Below are 12,104 nucleotides of genomic sequence, written 5' to 3'. Positions count from 1 at the left end.
TAGTTTACAGACGGGTATGGTGCCAGCTGATTGGAAAAAAGCCAACGTGGTACCAATATTTAAAAAGGGGCCGAGATATATCCCGGGTAACTATAGGCCGGTCAGCCTAACATCAGTAGTCTGCAAAATTTTGGAGGGGATGATAAGGGACCACATACAAGACTTTAGTAATGAAAATGGTATTATAAGTAGAAATCAGCATGGATTCATGAAAAATCGTTCGTGCCAAACCAATCTGTTAACCTTCTACGATGAAGTGAGCTGCCACCTAGATAAAGGTAAGCCTGTGGATGTGGTGTATCTGGACTTCGCAAAGGCCTTTGACACCGTTCCTCACAAACGCTTACTGTACAAACTAAGGAAGGTAGGTATGGATCATAAGGTGAGTACCTGGATAGAGACCTGGCTCCAGGGGAGAGTCCAGAGGGTGGTGATTAATGGGGAGTACTCGGATTGGGCGGGTGTGGAAAGTGGGGTCCCCCAGGGTTCTGTCCTGGGACCAATCCTGTTTAATTTATTCATAAATGATCTAGAGGAGGGGATATCTAGTACAATCTCAGTATTTGCAGATGATACTAAATTAGGCATGCCAATATCTTCTATGCAGGATGTGGAAATCTTGCAAGCAGACCTGAACAAAATAACGGGGTGGGCAACCACATGGCAGATGAGGTTTAATGTAGAAAAATGTAAAGTAATGCACTTGGGTGCCAGAAACCAGAAAGCAAGCTATTCACTAGGGGGTGAACCTCTGGGTGAGTCTAGGATGGAAAAGGACTTGGGGGTACTGGTAGACAACAGGCTTGGCAGTGGCATGCAATGCCAAGCCGCCGCAAGCAAAGCCAACAGAATACTGGGATGTATAAAAAGGGGGATTCACTCCAGAAATAAAGAGATTATTCTCCCGCTCTACAAGACTTTGGTCCGGCCACATCTGGAGTATGCTGTCCAGTTCTGGGCACCGGTCCGCAGGAAGGATGTGCTGGAACTGGAGAAAGTCCAGAGGAGGGCAACAAAAATAATTAGGGGAATGGAGGACATCGGCTATGAGGAAAGACTACAAGCACTGAACCTATTCTCTCTGGAGAAGAGACGATTGAGGGGGGATATGATATCAATGTACAAATACTGTACTGGCGACCCTAGCATAAGGAACAAACTATTCAGAGAAAGGGAATACAATAAGACACGTGGCCACTCACTAAAACTTGAGGAAAGGCGGTTTAACCTTAAAGTGCGTAAGGGGTTCTTCACTGTAAGAGCGGTAAGGATGTGGAATTCTCTTCCACAAGCAGTCGTATCAGCGGGGAGCATAGATAGTTTCAAAAAACTATTAGATGTACACCTTAAAGACCACAACATACAGGGGTACACAATGTACGGTTAAAAGCAAACACACACGCATCATGGGTTGAACTGGATGGACTTGTGTCTTTTTTCAACCTCACTAACTATGTAACTATGTAACTATGTAACTATGGAGGCGTGTGTCACTGTTATCAATGTATAGACTTGTTAGTGTGAACATAAAATATTACAGTGTACACTATACTATTGAGTGTACTTTTGAGCTGATTTGCTGAAAACCATTGTGACTGCGTTGCAATTGCATCCTGGTACAAATTCTTGAAAAATTATTTCCTGTCATTTATTAAAATTTACAAGAATGCCCGATTCAAAGTGGTTCTAAAGTGGAAGGTTTTTTATCATGATGCATTCTCTGTATTGGGGTAAAAAAACCTTCTGAGCCTGATCTCCATCCAGGGATGTGCACGAGAACATCTCTCTTGTCTGTCTCCCTCCTCATTGTCTAAAAGACAGCAGTGGGAGCCATTGGCTCCTATTGCTTTCAATCACAGCCAGTGAGGAGGAAGCGAGGGGTGGGGACAAGCCACCCTGTCTGTACTAATAGATAAAGACAGGGCAGCTCAGAAGCGAGCCTGCATGAGTGCCCCCAAAGAAAGCTGCTTTATATGGGGATATTTAGTGGGGGGGAGGAGCTAGGGTCACTAGCGGGGGTCCCAAGTAGAGGATCGGGCTGCTCTGTGCAAATCCAGTGCACAGAGCAGGTAAGTATGAAATTTTTTTTTATTACCTTTAGAATTACTTTAAGAAGCTTATTGGGAATAAATGTAAAGCACTTTAAAAGCTTATTGAGAATGAACGTAAGGCATGAAGAGATCCACCATCTATTTAGTGAAAAAAACACATTTTAAAATTGGTTTAGCATGGAAATGCATGATTTATTTTAGGAAAGATGTATAGAAGTGGAATATTGTGCAAGTTGGCCTAGCTTGTAAGGGTTCATGCACGCTGGCTTAAAGAACACTACTTCTACAGGAGTTTTGTGTTTTGCGTGTGGAAGCAGCTCAATGCTATGTGTCCACACACATTAGGACATTTAAAGGCATATTTTAAGCTCAGTGTTAGAGGCAAGAAAAAAAACGTTCTGGTTTTCGTTTTTTTTTTTTTTTAACAATCTGTTTTATTGATATTTAGAAGGATAATCATACACAGACAGTACATAATGTAAGACAATGAAAAATCTCTTATAAAGACATAGTAATAAGCTCTTAAAACAGTAGAGGGCTCAACTTGGTTTCATCAGGGTATAAGGGTCAGATTATACTGTATAAAGAACAAGGGTAGTAAAACAGTAACAAGGAGGTGTAGCACTGTAATATCTGGATCAGGGGTCTTCAAACTATGGCCCTCCAGTTGTTCAGGAGCTACAATTCCCATCATGCTTAGTCATCTCTGTGAATGTCAGAGTTTTACAATGCCTCATGGGATGTGTAGTTCCGCAACAGCTGGAGGTCCGTAGTTTGAGGATCCCTGATCTAGATGATTAAAACAGGTTTGGGTAAGGTTATAGTCTGGTTTGCATATTTGATTGGAGCTTTCTGGCAGAAAAACACTCCTAAGGTCCCCTAAATGCCTGAACAAAAATGTTCTATATGTGCTTTTTTTCTCTGCTGTGGGAACTGGCATTTTTTATACTGAGTGAGGCTTTTAGAATGTCACAGCAATGTTGACAGAGGCATGTGTCACTGTTAAGCCCAGTGTGCATGGAACCTTAAAGTGGTAGTAAACTCTCCCCCACAACTTTATTACATTTATATAAGCATAAAAAACCCTAATTATAACTGCTTGTTGATGTCTCCTTACTTGCTCAATGTTGTTGTAATCTATCCTGTTCTTTATAATGATGTTACCGGCGCATGCACATTTCTCCCATTATTCACGGCACGCTCTGTGTGCTTTCTGTCCATTGACAGTATGCTATGTCTGTAATTTACACTCCCTGCGAGACAGCACTCAAACCCTGCGAGACTGCAGAGTCATTTAAATCTTCCTCCTACACCCCATGTGGCATCACATGGGCTGTAAACCTGGGCACTGGACTGCATACTGCAGTGGAGATCAGCCACAGCATATAGCAGACTTTATAACACTGACACAGGCAAACATTATGAGATCGGCACAAGTAAATACTTTAGAGTAAAACAAATCTGCTATTAGCTGCAGAGCATGGTTGTCATAGAAACGTTGGATTGAGAACGAGGCTTGGTTAACAGTACAGCAAGGGCTACTTCAAATGTCAGAAATACATAAGATGGCGCTGGTACATTTTTTTTTTAATAACAAACATATCTATACTTACTTGCTCTTTGGAATGGAGTTGCACAGAGTGGCCACAAACCTACTCTTTTTGGGTCCCTTGCCGACATTCCTGACCCCTCCCCTCTGTCCAGTGCCCCCCTGGGAAGCCAATTTATTGACAAAGACAGCGGGGCACGGCCTTGCCCCCTGCTCCCTCATCACTGGCTTTGATTGACAGCAATGGGAGCCAATGGCTCTAGGTGCCCCAGCATAGCCAGTGAGACCAGGAAGTGAGGGGAGAGAAGAGCTGCAGATGTGCACAGTGCTGGATTGAATGAGGGCTCAGGTAATTACAGGGGGGGGGGGGATGCTGACACCTAAACATTTTTTACCTTAATGCAAGGAATGCATTACTGTATAAAATGTTTAGGCTTTTCAACAGCTTTAATAATACGAGGATCTAATGATCACATTGCTTTCAAGAAATGACTCCAAAACAGAGTATCTGCTTTGCTGTTTTTTTTTTTGGCAATAATGTGTATGTGTCTGCCTCCCCACATTAAGTTAGCAGCACATTAGCATAGTTTCAGCTATTGCCAGACAATGTTACAGCAAACTCAAACAGCACACCCACAGCCATGTATACACAGTATAAAGAACTGCAGTCGTTTTTGCATGTATTCACTTTACACAACTAAATATTAGTTTAATACTGTTGTAAAGTTCTGAGAAACCTGTCATCTGTTTCTCTTCACTGCAGACTTTACAATTTAAATAGTTTGTATGACTTGTTGTGGTTTGTGTTTAAGTTATATATAACATTGCATACCTAATAAATGTTGATAATTCTCCCTTAGGAAATCTGCGAAAAATATCACAAAGTATTATATATTTGTGATGTTTTGTTATATGCTGTTGCTGTATTATTTTTGTTCAATTTGTTTTATTGTTTGGAAATTGGTGGGAGTATATTTATTTTATGTTTCATCTTTGTGTATAGACACTTACAATTCTTTTTTCGCTACACAGTTAAGGCTCTGCTATCCTTTCTTGTGTAGCACCTTCCTAGTTAGGCTATGTAAATTTAGCTTTTGGCTCATTCTGTTCTCAAGGGAGCAGAGATTGTTTGGTTTGGTCTGTGCAGGGATTTCCCCAGACTAGGAGTTTGATTGCTTCCCCCTGCCTCTAGAATAAGCTTCTAGAGCTTAGGGAAGGAGAATTTAAATGACCGGCCGAATTATTGACTATGTCCAGAGGGTGGCTGGGCAGCTGATAAATAGTCTGAAGCCCAGGTGAGATGGTCTTTCCCCTGGAGGAAAAAGTCTCACCTTCAGGGTCTCTTGCCCCTGAGGAAACTTAAGCATTGGGTTGCTGTTCTGCAAGGTTCCAGAAGCTGCAGTGATAGGTCCTAGAAGCAGCCTGGATCTGACTGCAAGCTTTCTTCAATGGATCTGGTCTGGAGATGAAATGTCTCCCTATCTGACTAGTGTATGGAGTAAGCTGGAAGGAGTCAGCTGTCTTGGTGACTTGTGAGTAAAGACCCTAAAAGTGGTCCCTGTGACTGTCTAGTGTTCTGAAGATTGCACTGGGTATATGCTGTTATACATTGGAACAAGGTAACCAGATACCAGCATGATTTGCCTCCATGGTCTTCAGGTGTGGGGGAGTAGACTGTTCAGTGTTCACATTTACTTCAGGAGAAGATTGACCTCTAACTGTTGGGTGCTAACCATTTTAAAGTATCCCTAACCCCTCTCCTGCTAACAATAAATTAAAAAAAGACCCCTAGGCTGTTCAAACCAGAATAAATGGACTGTTGTGTGAGTGACTAGCAGCCTCTGTACTGTTTCTGAAAAAAATAAGTTACATTTGGTGACCCCTGTGTGGGTGGCTCTACACTTGCAATTGTTTATGGAAACTAAAACCTGATGCTTGATAGAAAAGAAAACCTATGTATGGGCTAATATTTTTTTTTCTTTCAGAGAACCTCCAATTTTTTGTACTTGTACAAATAATGTACTAGGCCCTTATGTACAGACAGGAGTTGGATTGTCATTTTCTTTCACAAACTGTAAAGATGAGCTAGATAGAGTCTTCACAAGCCAGGAAAGTCACCCGTCAAACACCAACAATCATACCATGTGTGTTATTCAACAAATAAGAAAGAGGGTTCCAACCTTTTTATTGACACCATTCACTTTTCAATAACTAAGCGCCGCCTCACACTGCAGCGACGCTACTTCGCACCGCGACCTCCGAGGTCGCGGTGCGAGCAGCGCGCCGCTACCTCGGAGCGGCCGCCACGGACTTCATAACATTGAAGTCTATGGCGGTCGCCTCCGGGTCGCCCCAAAGAAGCTCCGGACCCTTTTTCTAGGTCGGAGCGACTTGTGTCGCTCCTATTAGAACGGGTCCACAGCTTCCCTATGGGAGGCGACCTGCGGCGACCTGTGAGGCGACCAGGTCGCCTCACAGGTCGCCCTAGTGTGAACCGGCACTAATGAAACACAAGGACATGACACATCAGAATAAGCATGTGTTGGGCTGTATAACCCAGCAAACACTTGTGTGATCCACAGCCACATGGTAAAATTTTTACTAGTGCACCACAGGCACATTTAGAGGACTGTTATATTGCAATTTGCAGTTCTGCACACATCAAGGTTATTTCAGTACTGGCCGCACTTTTTCACTACTCAGTGGAAGCGCATTTGATCTTTAGTGATAAAGCCTGAGTATATGGTGTACAGTGTTAGCAAAATATACCGTTTCAATATTTTCAAATTTGGAGCTTAAAGTGAATGAAAAGGAAAAAAATGTTTCTTAAAAAATAATAAATAAATAAATAACAAACATGACATACTTACCTGCTCTGTGCAGTGGCTTTGCACAGAGCAGCGCCGATCCTCCTCTTCTCAGGTCCCCTGCCGGCACTCTGGGCTCCTCCCCCTTGCTGAGTGCCCCCATAGCAAGCCGTGCTCACTATCGAGAACATTTGACCATTGTTGCATCTATATCACATATTAGTGGTTCCATTCAGCGCTTTTTTGTAGTTCCTTTGATGTTTTATAATTTGGTTTTTATACTCAAAATTCATGTACTCATATAACAGACAGCAGTTCAAGCAACACAGCTTACTTGAGGACCTGCCCCAGCTTGGGTTGGGATGGTAATGGAATAATGGTACACTGAGCCGTCATTAAATGGTTTGGTTTACAAACACAATGTACAGAGCTGATCCAAATGAAAAATGTTTTTTTGTTTTCCATTTTGGTCCTTCTTATAAAAAAAGGAATTAAAGGATAAGTTCCCCTTTCGTAACATGTTACATCTTACATCCATAATCAGAGTGTAACATGTTATGAACAGACTGGCCCCCGCACCCCCCCGGCTCCCCCCAATCTGACAGCTAGCAGGGATCTTCTCTCCCCCCGCTAGCTTTCAAAATGTAAGAATAATGTGGCCAAGCAGGGCTCCGCCCACCCAGGCTGCGTCATCCATTAATAGTGTTCAGTAAATAGAAAACTACAAGGTCCAGCAGCCTTTGTGGCTGTTGGCTTGCAGTTTTCATTGAACAACCACGGCGCTGTGGTGTGCTGTGGTAATTTATTCCCTCTTCCTGTCACAGGATGTACGGGCACACAGATATGCTGACAGTGTGCAAGAGACCTGCATGGCACAAACGTTCTGCTGATCACTAGTGCAATGCTCCTACAACAAAAAATATCATGATGTCATCGGCTGCATGCACTGTAAATAGCTCCTAAACGGTGCATGTTTAGCAGATATTTATACCACCTATAGGTAAGCCTTAAAATAGGCTTACCTATAGGTAAAAGTATTTAAAGTGGGTTTACAACCACTTTAAAAGGTGAACTTATCCTTTAAATACTACAAAAAGAACGCTCTCTCCGTCTGTTTAACAAAATTATATACAATTAATTTGAGTACAGTGTGACATAAGTAATTGACAGTCAAAATATCAGAGCACTGAAAACTGAAAAATTGCCTGGCAATAAAGGAATAATGCAGTCTGGTATTCAAGTACTTTTAACCACTTTACCACCGGAGGATTTTCTTGCTGTACGTCCAGGCCACTTTTTGCGATTCGGCACTCTGCGACTTTAACTGACAATTGCGCGGTCATGCAATGCCGTACCCAAACAAAATTTACGTCCTTTTTTTCCCCACAAACAGAGCTTTCTTTTGGTGTTATTTGATCACCTCTTCGCTTTTCATTTTTTGCGATATTAATAAAAAAATGCAACAATTTTGAAAAATAACAATATTTTTCTGCTTTGACGGTTAAAAAATATCCAATATATTACATTTTTGTCATATATTTAGGCCAAAATGTATTTAGCTACATGTCTTTGACAAAAAAATTCTCAATAAGCGTATTTTTAACTGCTTTAAGACCGGAAGATTTTTTTTTTTTTTTCCAAAACGGTTTATTGGTACAGAGAATATGGTAATAAAACATACAAACAGTTGAACAATGCATATAACAGAGTTTCACTTCCAAATAACAGAATTTAGAAAATTTTTGTATGAGTATGCATAACATAACAGAATAGGTGCGGGTGAGGGATTATTTTTTTGTTTCATCAAATTGGTAAGTGAAAAGCATATTAGAGTTGCAGAATCAGAGATAAATTCAGTTACTTGAATGATATAATTGAATTATGCAGAAGTTAGCTGCAGGTGATAGAGGGGAGAGGTTGGTTCCCAGCACCAACCACTCCCATGGAATGAGAAGGATAAGGGTAGAGAAGGGGTAGAGGTGATGAATGTGGGGGGGGGGGATTGGAATAATGGGAGTAGTGACTCAATATAAGAAGGTAAATGTATAGGTGACGATTAGGGAGTTGTTGTTAAGTTTGAGTAAATGGATTAAAGGGTTACATTTTGCTGTATTTTAGTTGGAAAAGGGGGTCTTCATTTCATAATTGAGATGTACGTGTTTGATTCTCGGAATTTGTTCCAAGGATTCCAGGTGGAGGCATATTTGAATAGTGAGTCATGCAGTGGCGTAGCGTGGGTTGTCAGCACCCGGGGCAAGGCAAGTCATTTGCGCCCCCTACACAAACCTACTAGACCACTATACAGACCTACCCCCCCCCCCCATAAACTGACACCTACACTGACCCCCCTTCACTTAACCCCACTACACTGACACATACACTGACCCCTACACTGACTTCCCCTTACATTTCTATACACTGACCCCCCCATACACTAACACCCCCTACACTGACACCTATACAGACCCCCCTACACACTGACCCCTACACTAACACCTATACTGACACCCCCTACACTGACCCCCCCCCCCCCCCATACACTGACAGCTACACTGACACCTATACTGACCCCCTTACATTCCCACATACACTGACCCCCAATACACTGACCCCTACACTGACTCCCCCCTACACTGACCCCTACACTAATAGCTATACTGACTCCCCCTACACTGACCTCCCCCATACACTGACACCTATACTGACCCCCCCCTACACTGACCGCCACATACACTGACACCTATACTGACCCCCCTACATTTCCACATACACTGACCCCCCCTACAATTTGCCCCCCCATACACTGACACCTACACTGACACCTATGCTGACCCCCTACACTGACACACCCTCCTCTACACTGACCCCCCCCCATACACTGACACCTACACTGACCCCCCCGTACACTGACAGCTACACTGACACCTATACTGACCCCCTTACATTCCCACATACACTGACCCCTACACTGACTCCCCCCTACATTTCCACATACACTGACCCCCACTACACTGACCCCTACACTAATAGCTATACTGACCCCCCCCCATACACTGACACCTATACTGACCCACCTATACTGACCTTCCCCATACACTGACACCTATACTGACCCCCCTACACTGACCGCCACAGACACTGACACCCCTACATTTCCACATACACTGACCCCCCTACACTGATCCCCCCCATACACTGACACCTACACTGACACCTATGCTGACCCCCCTACACTGACACACCCTCCTCTACACTGACCTCCCCCCCCCATACACTGACACCTACACTGACCCCCCCATACACTGACACCTACACTGACCCCCCCGTACACTGACAGCTACACTGACACCTATACTGACACCTATACTGACCCCCTTACATACCCACATACACTGACCCCCCCCTACACTGATCCCCCCCATACACTGACACTAACACCTATGCTGACCCCCCTACACTGACACACCCTCCTCTACACTGACCCCCCCATACACTGACACCTACACTGACCCCCCCCGTACACTGACAGCTACACTGACACCTATACTGACCCCCCTACATTCCCACATACACTGACCCCCCCCCCATACACTGACCCCTACACTGACCCACCCCCCCTTCTTCCCTCCCTCCCATGTCCACTTCCCCTACACTGACACCTATGCTGACCCCCCTACTACACTGACACCCCCCCCCCCCCACTTCCCTGGGGGCAGGCAAGACATCACTTACCTTGTTCTGTGCCAATACACTGGCGACTCGACAGTCACAGTCCAGTCAGTCCTGACTCCTGTCCTGTGTACACAGCCAGCTCACTGAGCCCAGTACAACTCCAGTCCAGTCACAGTCCAGTCAGTCCTGACTCCTGTCCTGTGTCACTCGTGACTCCTACCTTTTTTTTGCAGGTGCATCCAATCACAACAGCAGGCTATGTCTTCTTCTCCAGGTCCTCCGGCTCCTAGGTTTTCCTCCTGCGTCTGTCACCACTGGCTCTCTCCTCTCTGGCCTGTCACCTGCCGCCGCTGCCAGCTTCTTCTTGCTGCTGCTGCCTGGGCTAGGCTGGTGTGGCTCCCGCGCTCAACGCTGCGCTGGGCGGCCGCTGCAGTGCATTGTCCCTCCCCCAGATAGTCCCTCGCTCTCCGCACGCCTGGCACCACCCCCCCCCCCCTCCACAGTGGGCGGCGACCCGGCGGCTCGGATCGGATTCGCACAGTGCCGCCGCCACAGCCAGCCCAGCACTGTAGTGAGAGAGAATGAGTGAGCCAGGCAGGGCAGAGCTGCGAGCGCGCCCCCCCCGGATGTTGCGCCCGGTGCGGCCGGCCCCCCCTGCACCCCCCACGCTACGCCACTGGAGTCATGGGAGATGGCAATGAGCTCTTCCATCTCTGCCAGTTTGATAATTTGCATGATCCAGTCTTTAAGGGAGGGGACCTGTGGGGAGCCCCAGTGTCTTGGTATACATAGCTTAGCTGCATTGACTAGGAACATACTTAAGGATTTGCAGTAGTTTCTATTGGCGTGAGGTTGTAAATGGAATAGGTATGAGAGAGGTGAGTATGGTAGTGAAGTGAGCGTTATTTCATGAATAATGTTATGTGTTTGTTTCCAAAATGCTTGGATAACGGGGCAGTTCCACCAAATGTGAAGCAAACTCCCTTCATTTTCATGACAACGCCAACATTTGCTATCAATGTCCTTGTTCCAACGGTGAAGGAGAGAGGGTGTGCAATACCATCGTGATAGGAGCTTAAAGTTATTCTCTTGGGTGGAGACATTGACGGACCCCTTGTGGACAGCATAAAAAATCCTCGTCCACTGGGCATCTGATACAGTGGTTTGTAGATCAGTTGACCATGCTTCACAAAAAAGGCTATCTCCTGGGATTGTGTTTTCCCAGAGGATGGAGTATAATTTCGATATTAGATGAGGTTTATGGTTCGGATCAAAACATAATTCTTCAAAAGATGATAATTTAATGGGTTTAATGATGTTTTTAAGGCTATGAAGCACAAAGTTTCTGATTTGGACATAGTTCCAGAATGGGATCCCTGAAAAATGTGGGAGGGAAGTCAACTCCTCATAAGAACGAATCTTCCCTTGATTAAGAAAATGTATAATCCTTGTGTGGTCATTGAAAGAATTGTGGGCGAAGCGCAAGTTTTTATGACCTGGCGGGAATTGAGGATTGTGTAAGATGGGTGAAAGGGGACCTGGGATGGAGGTGATGTTCTGAGTTCTGTAGATGTTATGGAAACATTTTAAGGTAGGACCTATCAGGGGGTGTTTAAGCGTGTTAGAGGGTATTGATTCAAAAGGACACCAAGGAAGGGTCGCTAAGGGAGAGTGAGAGAAGAAGTTTTCTAATGGCACCCAATCTTTCTCTCTGCCTCGGGTGCTCCATTCCACAATACGCTGTAAATGGCAAGCATATGCATATTTTTGCAAATCAGGGATACCCAAGCCTCCCTTTAGTTTAGGTTTCGTGAGTTGTGTGAAATTGATTCTGGGAGGCTTGCGGTCCCATATAAAGGTTCTGCATTGGGAGCGTATTTGTTTAAAGAATTGTATCGGTATATGTATTGGGAGAGTTTGGAAAAGATAAAGAAATCTAGGAAGAATATTCATCTTAAAAATTGCAGCTCTCCCAAACCATGAGAAATGTGCTTTTTGCCAGGAGGACAGGTCTTGTTTAATATT

The sequence above is a fragment of the Pelophylax lessonae genome (genome assembly GCF_965119305.1).
Source record: "Pelophylax lessonae genome assembly, chromosome: 5".
In the NCBI taxonomy this organism is placed as follows: Eukaryota; Metazoa; Chordata; class Amphibia; order Anura; family Ranidae; genus Pelophylax; species Pelophylax lessonae.
This window is presented reverse-complemented; position numbering follows the sequence as displayed.